This window comes from Chiloscyllium punctatum, chromosome 47, assembly GCF_047496795.1.
Source record: "Chiloscyllium punctatum isolate Juve2018m chromosome 47, sChiPun1.3, whole genome shotgun sequence".
NCBI lineage: Eukaryota > Metazoa > Chordata > Chondrichthyes > Orectolobiformes > Hemiscylliidae > Chiloscyllium > Chiloscyllium punctatum.
The window spans coordinates 47,673,619-47,682,627 of record NC_092785.1 but is presented as its reverse complement, the minus strand read 5'-3'; the positions used below and the strand labels follow the sequence as shown (position 1 = coordinate 47,682,627).

The 9,009-nt window shown below is 44.1% G+C and overlaps 1 non-coding gene across 1 annotated transcript; it reads left to right on the top strand.

Moving 5' to 3' along the window:
• Positions 1 to 8,691: 8,691 nt before the first annotated feature.
• trnas-gcu (transfer RNA serine (anticodon GCU)) lies at positions 8,692 to 8,773 on the top strand. The gene has a single exon. It is a non-coding gene; the product is annotated as a tRNA-Ser (tRNA).
• The last annotated feature ends 236 nt before the right edge of the window (positions 8,774 to 9,009 follow it).

The window sequence follows — 9,009 nt, the reverse complement described above, 5'->3', positions numbered from 1 at the left end:
TGACATACGTGCGAGAGCTCTCGGGTTCACATTGCGGATAAGCCTTGCAATTTTGCACACTACTCCATTTTTGACTGTGAAGATATGATTTCGATGAGATCGGTTTCAGATAAAGATTCCAAAGCTTGAAAACGTACACAAGCAAGTTCAAGAACTGCTTCTTCTCGGCCATTGCTGCTCTGAGAAATGGATTGTCTAACTTGAAAGAATGCTATCTTGCCAATTTGGATTTTGCTGAGCGTACGTCCGATACGGAGTAACCTGAATTCCTAAGTCTGGTCAAATTTTGCTTTCATCACGCAGTGATCTGCATGTCCTTGCCTAATATGATCCGCCTTTACCAATCGCAAACAACGCTTTTCACTGTACTTAGGTACATGTGACAATCAATCAATCAAAACACAGTCATTTCCTCGTTGCGTGGAGCTAGCAGAGCGAAGGTGGGCTGCATGGCCTCAGTCTGCAGTGTGACACATTTTGTGATTCTGATTGCATTTGTAATTAAAGCAGCAGAATTGGGGAAGTTACAGAGTGGTTATATTGACACAGCTGGGACACATCTGTGCCACAGTGTATCAGATAATAACAGTGAAGATCTTTTGACGTCATCCTCGAAGGTACATGCTACAAAAACCTGAAGACTGCGTGAAACTGCTGTGGTCAGCGATAACAGAACGGCCCAGAGGGATCGTGGTGAGCGCATAATCCAGAAATTAATGAATGAAAAGCATCCTCTGCTCGATGACAATTCCAGCTCTCAGTGTATGCACTGCAACTGCAAGAGTGTCACTATAACAGTGCTCCGTTCTTCACATTGCATATTGATGAGCCTTCTGCGTCAGTACACTCAATGGTATCTGAAATAGATGCACCTGCCACATTTATACATTTGAGGAAACCCATGTTTGAAGGTATGGAAGATTTTTTTTGCTGTTCTCTGTCGGTCTGTTATGACCTGATTCGCAAAGTCATTTGCCTGAGCTGGGAATACACTGGCGAAGATGAGAAAAGTCAGTTGTAGCATGTACCATGCACATGATGCCTTGCAGTTATTCTCCAGGCTGTGTCACACGGCAGGGTCCTCCGGTGAAATGAACAGCCGTGAATGACATGTGGTTCAGTATGTTGGAGACAGCATTTCCAGACAGACATAGTTCCCTATTATTAGAACAAGCAGCACTGATGATGAATAACCTCAGAGAGAAGAAAGCGATAGAGATTTACCGTGGACTCGATGGGCTGAACGGCTTCTGTCGGCACGTGAATGATGTCACACGTTTCTGCCGTCCCTCTCCCTGTTGCTGTGACAGAGGGGCTGAGGGAGAAATAATGGCTCGTTTTTCATCCTCCCTTCCGCTTTGGACTGTCTGCAGCCCCGCAGCCCCTGGCTGTGGGGACGGTTCTCAGTGAGTGAGGGTTTCATTCGGAGTCACTTCATCTGGGACATTTGGGACTCAGATGTTAACTGATGCCCGATTGCAGCAAAGAAACCGACGCCTCTGAAACAAAAGCCTTTCTGCTGGACTGTTCTGCGAATATTGATTCTGAACATCAAATGGGCAGCACAAAAATGCACTTATTTGAATTTTACTGAGGGAAGAGAGTTCACAGCCCGTTTCTCTCAATCCCACCAGCTCAGCGCCTTTCTCTCTCTCTCAAATAAATCATATTTGTAGGAAGTTCGCAATCAAAGTTGCTAAGTTCCAGCGGCGCTCTTGCACCTGGCTGTGCCCGGGAGCGGAAGCTTCAGAGCATATCCGCACTTACATCCCGTCATAATGTCTCCATGTGGAGGGAAATGGCTGAAGACTCTGTCAGTAGAGACAGCTCAGTCCCCGGGGATGGGATAAACAGCACCGTCCCGCGTGGGGTCATTCTGCAGATTAGACACAGTGTACTTTATCATTCAGATCATACCAGAGTGAGAACGCTCGAGAAGGCCAATCGGTCATTCGTACCTGTGCCAACTCGGAAGTTGCAAAAGATTAGTGAAAGTAAAAAAGTGCATTTATTCACGTTTCAAGTGTTTCCATGAAGCAGGAAGCAGAAGAAGATACACAGTGAAGCGATTGAGATCTGACTACAGAAGCAGCAAATAAGTTGTACAGTGCAGAGGAGAGCTTTGAAGTATTGAATTCTGGTTGATGGGACGATCATGCTTTTACTCGGCCACGCTGCTACAGAAGAAACTATGTCAGTGTCTCTCAACATTGTGATGTCACAGGCAAATGTCGCCGTTATACTGCAGGGAATTCCTTTTTCCAATGTGATGGCAGTCCATATGTAAATGTGTAGCTTACATATCGAATCCTTTCACATAAATAATTCCACTGCACCGAAGTGTGTTGTATTGTCTCCTTTCCACTTGACCTGTCATTGTGCTTATACTGAAGTTGATTTTCTCCTTCTGCATGTCTTTTACAGTCTGGGTGATGTGATGCAGTTGTACTGACCCATCTTCTGACAGAATTTTCCACTTCACTTCAGCCCACCCTAACTTCGCTATCTGATACCAGTCCCGTTGTTTAGATGTTAATCGCTCGTCTCAGATGCAGCCTGCCCTCACCCAAAATAAATGAAAAACTCAGTCACACTGTGATCACTGCAATCGAGGGATATCTGCACTCTCCGGTCATTGATAATTCCAAGGATAAAGTTAGGGCAGCAGATGCTGGAGATCAGAGTTGGTAGTGTGATGTTGGAAAAGCACAGCAGATCAGGTAACATCCGAGCAGCAGGAGAATTCAGGTTTCAGGCTTAAGCCCTTCAGCAGGAATAAGGCTTGTGAGGCGGGACTGAGAAATAAATGGAAGTGGTGTGGGGTTAAGGGGAAATAGCTGGAAAGCAATAGATGGATGAATCGGAGGGAGAAGATAATAGGTTAGAAATGGCAGTGTTGGAATGGGTTGAGAGGGCGGTGCCGAGTTGAAGGCTTGTGCTTTTGGGAGCGGAAATGAAGTAACTGTTCAAATTCACATTTATCCCGTGTGGTGTTAGAGTCCCAAGGCGGAATGTGTAGTGTTCCTCCTACAGGCGGTGTGTGGTAACGGTTGGCAGTGGAGGACATCCAGGACCTGTATGTCTTTGATGGGGTAGGAGGGGGAGTTGAAGTGTTCAGCCACGGGACGGTGAAGTTGGTGGGTGCAGGTGTCCCAGAGATGTTCTCTGAAATGATCTGCAAGAAGTTTTCCTGTCTCCCTGATGTAGAGGAGACCACACTGCGTGCAACGGATTCAGTAGATGACATTGGTAGCTGTACAGGTGAATTTCTAATGGATGTGGAATGATCCCTTCGGGCCTTGGCTGAGGTGAGGGGAGTGATGTGGGTGCTAGTTTCACCCTTCCTTTGGTGGCAGTGAAAGGTGCCAGGAGAGGGTTGTGGGCTGGTGGGGGGATGTGTGGACCTGAAGAGGGGGTCATGGAGGGAATGGTCTTTACGGAATGTTGGAAGGGATGGGTAGCGAAACATATCTCTGTTGGTGGTGTCTGTTTGGAGGTGGCATCAGCGACAGAATATGATGCGTTTATGCGGAGTTTGATGGGGTGTAAAGTGAGCACCAGGTGGTTCTGTCCTTGTTGCGTTGAGAGGGGTGGCTTCAAGGGTGGTGGTGTGTGAAATAGAGGTGATGAACTTGAGTGCGCTGTCAACCACGTGGGAAGGCAATTTGTGATCGTGGAAGAAGGAGACCAACTGGCTCTTTCTGAGGTGCAATTGGTCATCGTGGGAAGAGATGTGCTGGAGGAGGAGGAATTGGGAATGAAGAATGGTCTTCTTACACGAGATAGGGTTGGAGGAGATGTCGTCTAGATACATGTGGGAGTCGGTGGGCTTGTAGTATATGTCTGTAATTAATCAGTCGCCAGAGTCGGTGATGGAGAGGTCCAGGAAGTTGAGGGAATTTGCCAAGCTGATCCGGATAAATTTGAGGTCGGAGTCGAAGGTGTTGGTAAAGTTGGTTAGCAATTCAACCTGCTCGTTGGAGCACCAAGTGGCACCAAACATTCAACAATGTAGAGGAGGTACAGATGGAGGATGGTGCCTGTGTAACTGCGAAAGATGGACGGTTCCGCGTATCTGACAAACAGACAGGCATAGCTAGGTCCTATGCGGGTGCCCGTAGCTACCAGTTTCGATGGAAGAAGTGGGAGAATTGGAAAGAGAAGTTGTTGATTGTGAGGACCAGTTCAGCTAGGTGGATGAGGATGTCAGTGGAAAGGTAATGGTTGGGATGCTGTGAGATTAAGAAATGGAAGGCTTGCAGACTTCTGTCATGGCAGATGGATTTGTACAGGGACTGCATGTCCATGGTGAAGATGACGCATTGAGGGCCAAGGAAACGAAATTCTTGGAGGAGGTGAAATCCATTGGGGTGTCACGAATGTAAGTGGGCATTTCCTGAAATGCGGAAAGAGGATTGTGTCAACGTAGGAGTAAATGATTCGGATGGGAGAGGCTCAGGATGAGACAATAGGTCGACTGGGGCAGTCAGGTTTGTCAATCTTCGGAACGAGGTAGAATTGGGGAGTGCGCAGTTCACAGACAATGAGGTTGAAGATTGTGGATGGGAGATGCCCAGAGGTGATGAGATTGTGAATGGTCTGCGAGATGATGGTTTGTTGAGGGGAGGAGAGTTTGTGATCGTGGTCTGTAGGAGGAGGTGCCTGCGAGTTGGCCACTGGCTTCAGCTTTGTTCCTCTGCCCGACTCACAAGCCTAATTCCTGATGAATGGCTTATGCCTAAATCGTCCATTCTTCTGCTCCTCGGATGTTGCCTGACCTGCTGTGCTTTTCCAGTACAATATTCTCCACTCATTCATTATTACTGCCTCATTTCACACTCCCAGGTCCATGCTGTCTGTTTGATACTAATGAGCACTGTTCTCATGGACTGCGACAAATTCTGCCAATCTGAAACAAAAACAGAAATTGCTGTAAAATCACAGGTATGCTGGCAGCATCTGTGCAGATGAATCACAGTTAACGTTTCACATCCATTGGGTCTGTCTCTCCACAGATGCTGTCAGACGTCCTGAAATATTCCAGCAACATCTGTTTTTGTTTGATTTTTAACATCAGCAATTTTTTCATTTTTGTTTTCTTATTTTCTGCAAATATGATTTGGCTAAAGATTACGTTCGATGTTTTAAATATGACTGTGATGGAACGGCCAGATTCCACCAGCCGGCTACTTTTATTTGGTTCACGTGACCAATGCCTTTCCACTGGGTCACTGCGCCCTACAGCTGCACTGCATATAAATTGACAAAATTGCGGCATTCTCTCGGATTGGCAATCAGGAGGGAGATTGATTGAAATTATTGAAAACTTTAGATAAACCGATAAAACACGGGATATAAAACGGGAAACTGAAAGGGAAAGGGAGAACAGCGAATGATAGTTTTTTGACAAAACTGAAATATAATTGCTCAAGATTCAGAAAGTGCTTTCATCCAGAAACATACCATAATATGGAATGTAATGTTTGGGGCAAACAATGCAAGCAGATAGCAAAATCTTAGTTTTAAAGTCTTGCTGCAACTGTTTTGGTTTTCATGAACGCACACATGGGATTCAGTGCTGTTATGATCTCCTAAAATGGGAAAGGAAATCCTTGCCTTCGAGGATACGTGGGAAATGTTGACTGATTCATCCCCGTAATGGCAGGACTGTCCTCTGGAAGCGTATGAGTAAAATCTTTCAATGTTCCATGGAGTTTCAAATGAGTGGTGAAGGGAATGTCTCCATTCACAAATTAATCATTCAGTAGAATTCAATACAGGGACCCATGAAATGATGAACAAATTGAACAAGAACACGGACATACGACACACAATAGCTACGACCATTACTATGTGAAAACTGTTGATTTCAGATCCACAGTGACCTTTGGTGATGGCATTTACTGTCCAGAACCAGTCTGTACTGGAATGACTGGAGACACACTATGAAGTATTTGAACTTCAGTCGCCTTTAGAAATAGATGGGACTGACTCAGGACACGGGGATTTGGAGATGTTGGCCTTTCAAACATTTCAGGCATTCCGTGGAAGAATAAAGGAAGTGATAGAAACTTTTCGTCTCCATGGAGACGATGTTCATGAACTGGATAGATAGTAATTTACCTTATTGGAGTTTATAAATCGAGGCGTCATATTTACAAAGCAATGAGTTCATCGTGTAACTGTAAAATCTTTTTGTCACACTCAGTGGGAACACTGTGTGTAATCCTTGTCCTCATTCTCCACCAAAAACATGTAAAGAAGTTAGAAAGCGCACAGACGCTGTTTCCTGGATAGCAAGATATTAGAAAGCCAAGTGACGTTGTTTACTGAGACATAAAAATATCAGAAAGGATACAAAAGGGATGATAGAAAGAATGGAGGAGTTTATTCACGAGATTTGGAAATGCTGGATGCACAAACACGCAAGTTTAATGGAAACAAATGAGATTTGCACGTAACGCGAGGTTTGAATGAGTAAATCGGGGAAAGTCCCTCTTTTGAGTGAATCAATAACTTTCGTTAGAGCTTCAAAACCATTAGTGAATGATTAAGAAAAGTTTGGATGAGAGTTTCTTCCACTCAATAGAGTTATTTAAATCGTGAACGACTTTCCAGAAATAAAACGTAGAAGCTGATTTCAGAGTGTTTTAAAAGATACACGAACAAACGTACAAGGAGAGAATTTACCATTGAGTGAAAGTCAGTATAGTTGCGTAACAATTTAGAATTTGTTGACTTCAGACACAAAGATATTTCATGAACATGTACAACTGAATAAGACTGAGTATAACAAGTTCATGGATTGGTAAGCTGTGGCGTATTATTCAAGGTGAAACTCTGTAAATGGAGCTGATGTCCTAAAATAACTGCAGATAGAAATTATATCCTAATGAGCAGGAATTGAATCATCACTTGGAGAGGCAACACCCACTTTAAAAATTTGACCACATTCACATGATGTTATGTATATTTCGTACATTCTTAACTCCACCCAAGAAATCCACCAAGAAGACTCGGTCCTTTTGTATTGTTTACCCCCTGTACTGCTCTGCAGCACGCCATTGAAGATAAAGTATGCTCAGACCAAAATTCAATTCAATACAATATTCAAACGGTCCTATGTGATTTCTTTTTTTATGATTATTGCAACAAGCTTTGTGAGTTTGTAACAAACTGTGAAACATGAAACCAGTTCAACATCAATTTTCCCGGAATTTAAAGCAGTGCTCATGGGAAACGTTATCCACCTGCTAAAAAAATCACCTTAGCCTCTCTCTCTCCACATATGTCTCTTCACGTTTTAGATACTTGCAGTATGTTTGTAGATCAAGGAGTCATTATCCGGAAAAGGTTGTTTCTCTATCCACAAACACGGGTATTTTCCCATCAACTTGACCTTCTGTCCGTATCCCGCAACACGACGACAAATTGAAGCTGCTCCATGTGAGACTCAAACTTCAAACTTCGGCAAACCCCCCCCCCCCCCCCCCTCCTAAACTGAAACGGAGATACCGTGCACTGGTCACCTTTAGCACAGGAGCAACACATTAATGCTTAACTCCACATTCCTGGTTTTACCTTAACATTTGGGAAACCGACTTTCTCTGATTCCATGGCTAGGAATGGGGATTATATGATCATCTTCACCAGTGATTCTGTCCCCGCGTGAGGAAAGTGGTGAGGTCCTCATTGAAAAGATGGGTAGATTGATGATATGTACAATGTCATCTTTTGCCTTCACTAACCCATGAGGTTTTTATTTTGTTTTGCATCTGTGGAAATCTAAAAATCTTCATCTTGAACAGACTCAATGACAGATCTCCATTGTGTCTCTGGCATCGAATTTCATAGTGTAAACTCCCTCTGAATCCTTCCACCGCAGTCCGCTGTTTGGGAAGTGTTCCAGTTGTGGGATATGCACATCCCCGTCTGTCACCTGTTGCTCCCAGTATGCGCTCTGACACTGCCCTCATTTTCCTTCTGACACTTGCTCACTGTGTTGCTGTGATCATACAGTGAATTGGTGTCGCACAGTGCAGGAAAATGATACAGATCAAGGTTTTTGCATTGTTGCCTTCAATTGTCAGTTTAGCCTTATTTTGGATTTTGAAATTGTCTGTTCTGTACACAAGTGCGTGTCAAAAACATCTGAGCGGAAGTTAGGTGTTCCGAATAATGACATTGAGCACTATGCACTCTCCTCCAGTCTGGAAAACAATTCCTCACAGGCAATTTAATAGACAATATACAGCAGGATGCAGGAGTAGGCCATTCTGCCCTTCGAGCCAACACCACTATTCATTATGATCATGGCCTGAAAATCCTCAATCTGTATCCTGTTCCTGCCTTATCCCGATAACCCTTGATTCCACTATCCTTAAGAGCTCTATTCAACTCTTTATTGAAAGAACACCTCCTGCTGTCTGGGGTCTTCATTCCGTTGACTTCAAATATTCTCAGTATTCAACAGACCTTGTTACATATTCATTTCCTCATTTTTGTTCAGATCACTGTGTGCATTGTGTGACAGTGGGAGTGCACTTGCCCCACAACCCAGGGGTCAGACCATAGTCTTGGAACCGTACTATGTTATTTATCATTTTACCAACACCAGGGAGAAATATCTGCTGCTCTGCATAATTTACCCAATTCAATTATTCATAAGGTCATAGCTGCGCCACGGTCTGTGACGAGGTGGCCGAGAGGTTATGGCGAAGGATTGCTAATCTGTTGTGCTCTGCACGCGTGGGTTCGAATCCCACTCTCGTCGCTGTCATCAATGGCATTTTCGTGGGGCTGTTTTCAGATGATCACAGCTGTCGTATTGAAACTGGAACGCTAAGAGTCAGTTTACATCCATTTCCGCTATTACAAAATTTCAAAGAATGGTTTGAGCCTGTTGACTAAACTGTATTGAAATGTAGGTTGCATTGGGATAATGAAAGGGAGCGCGGTTTCCTTTTGCAAATCAAGTTGCTGTGAACGTTTTTTCGTATGAAAGACATC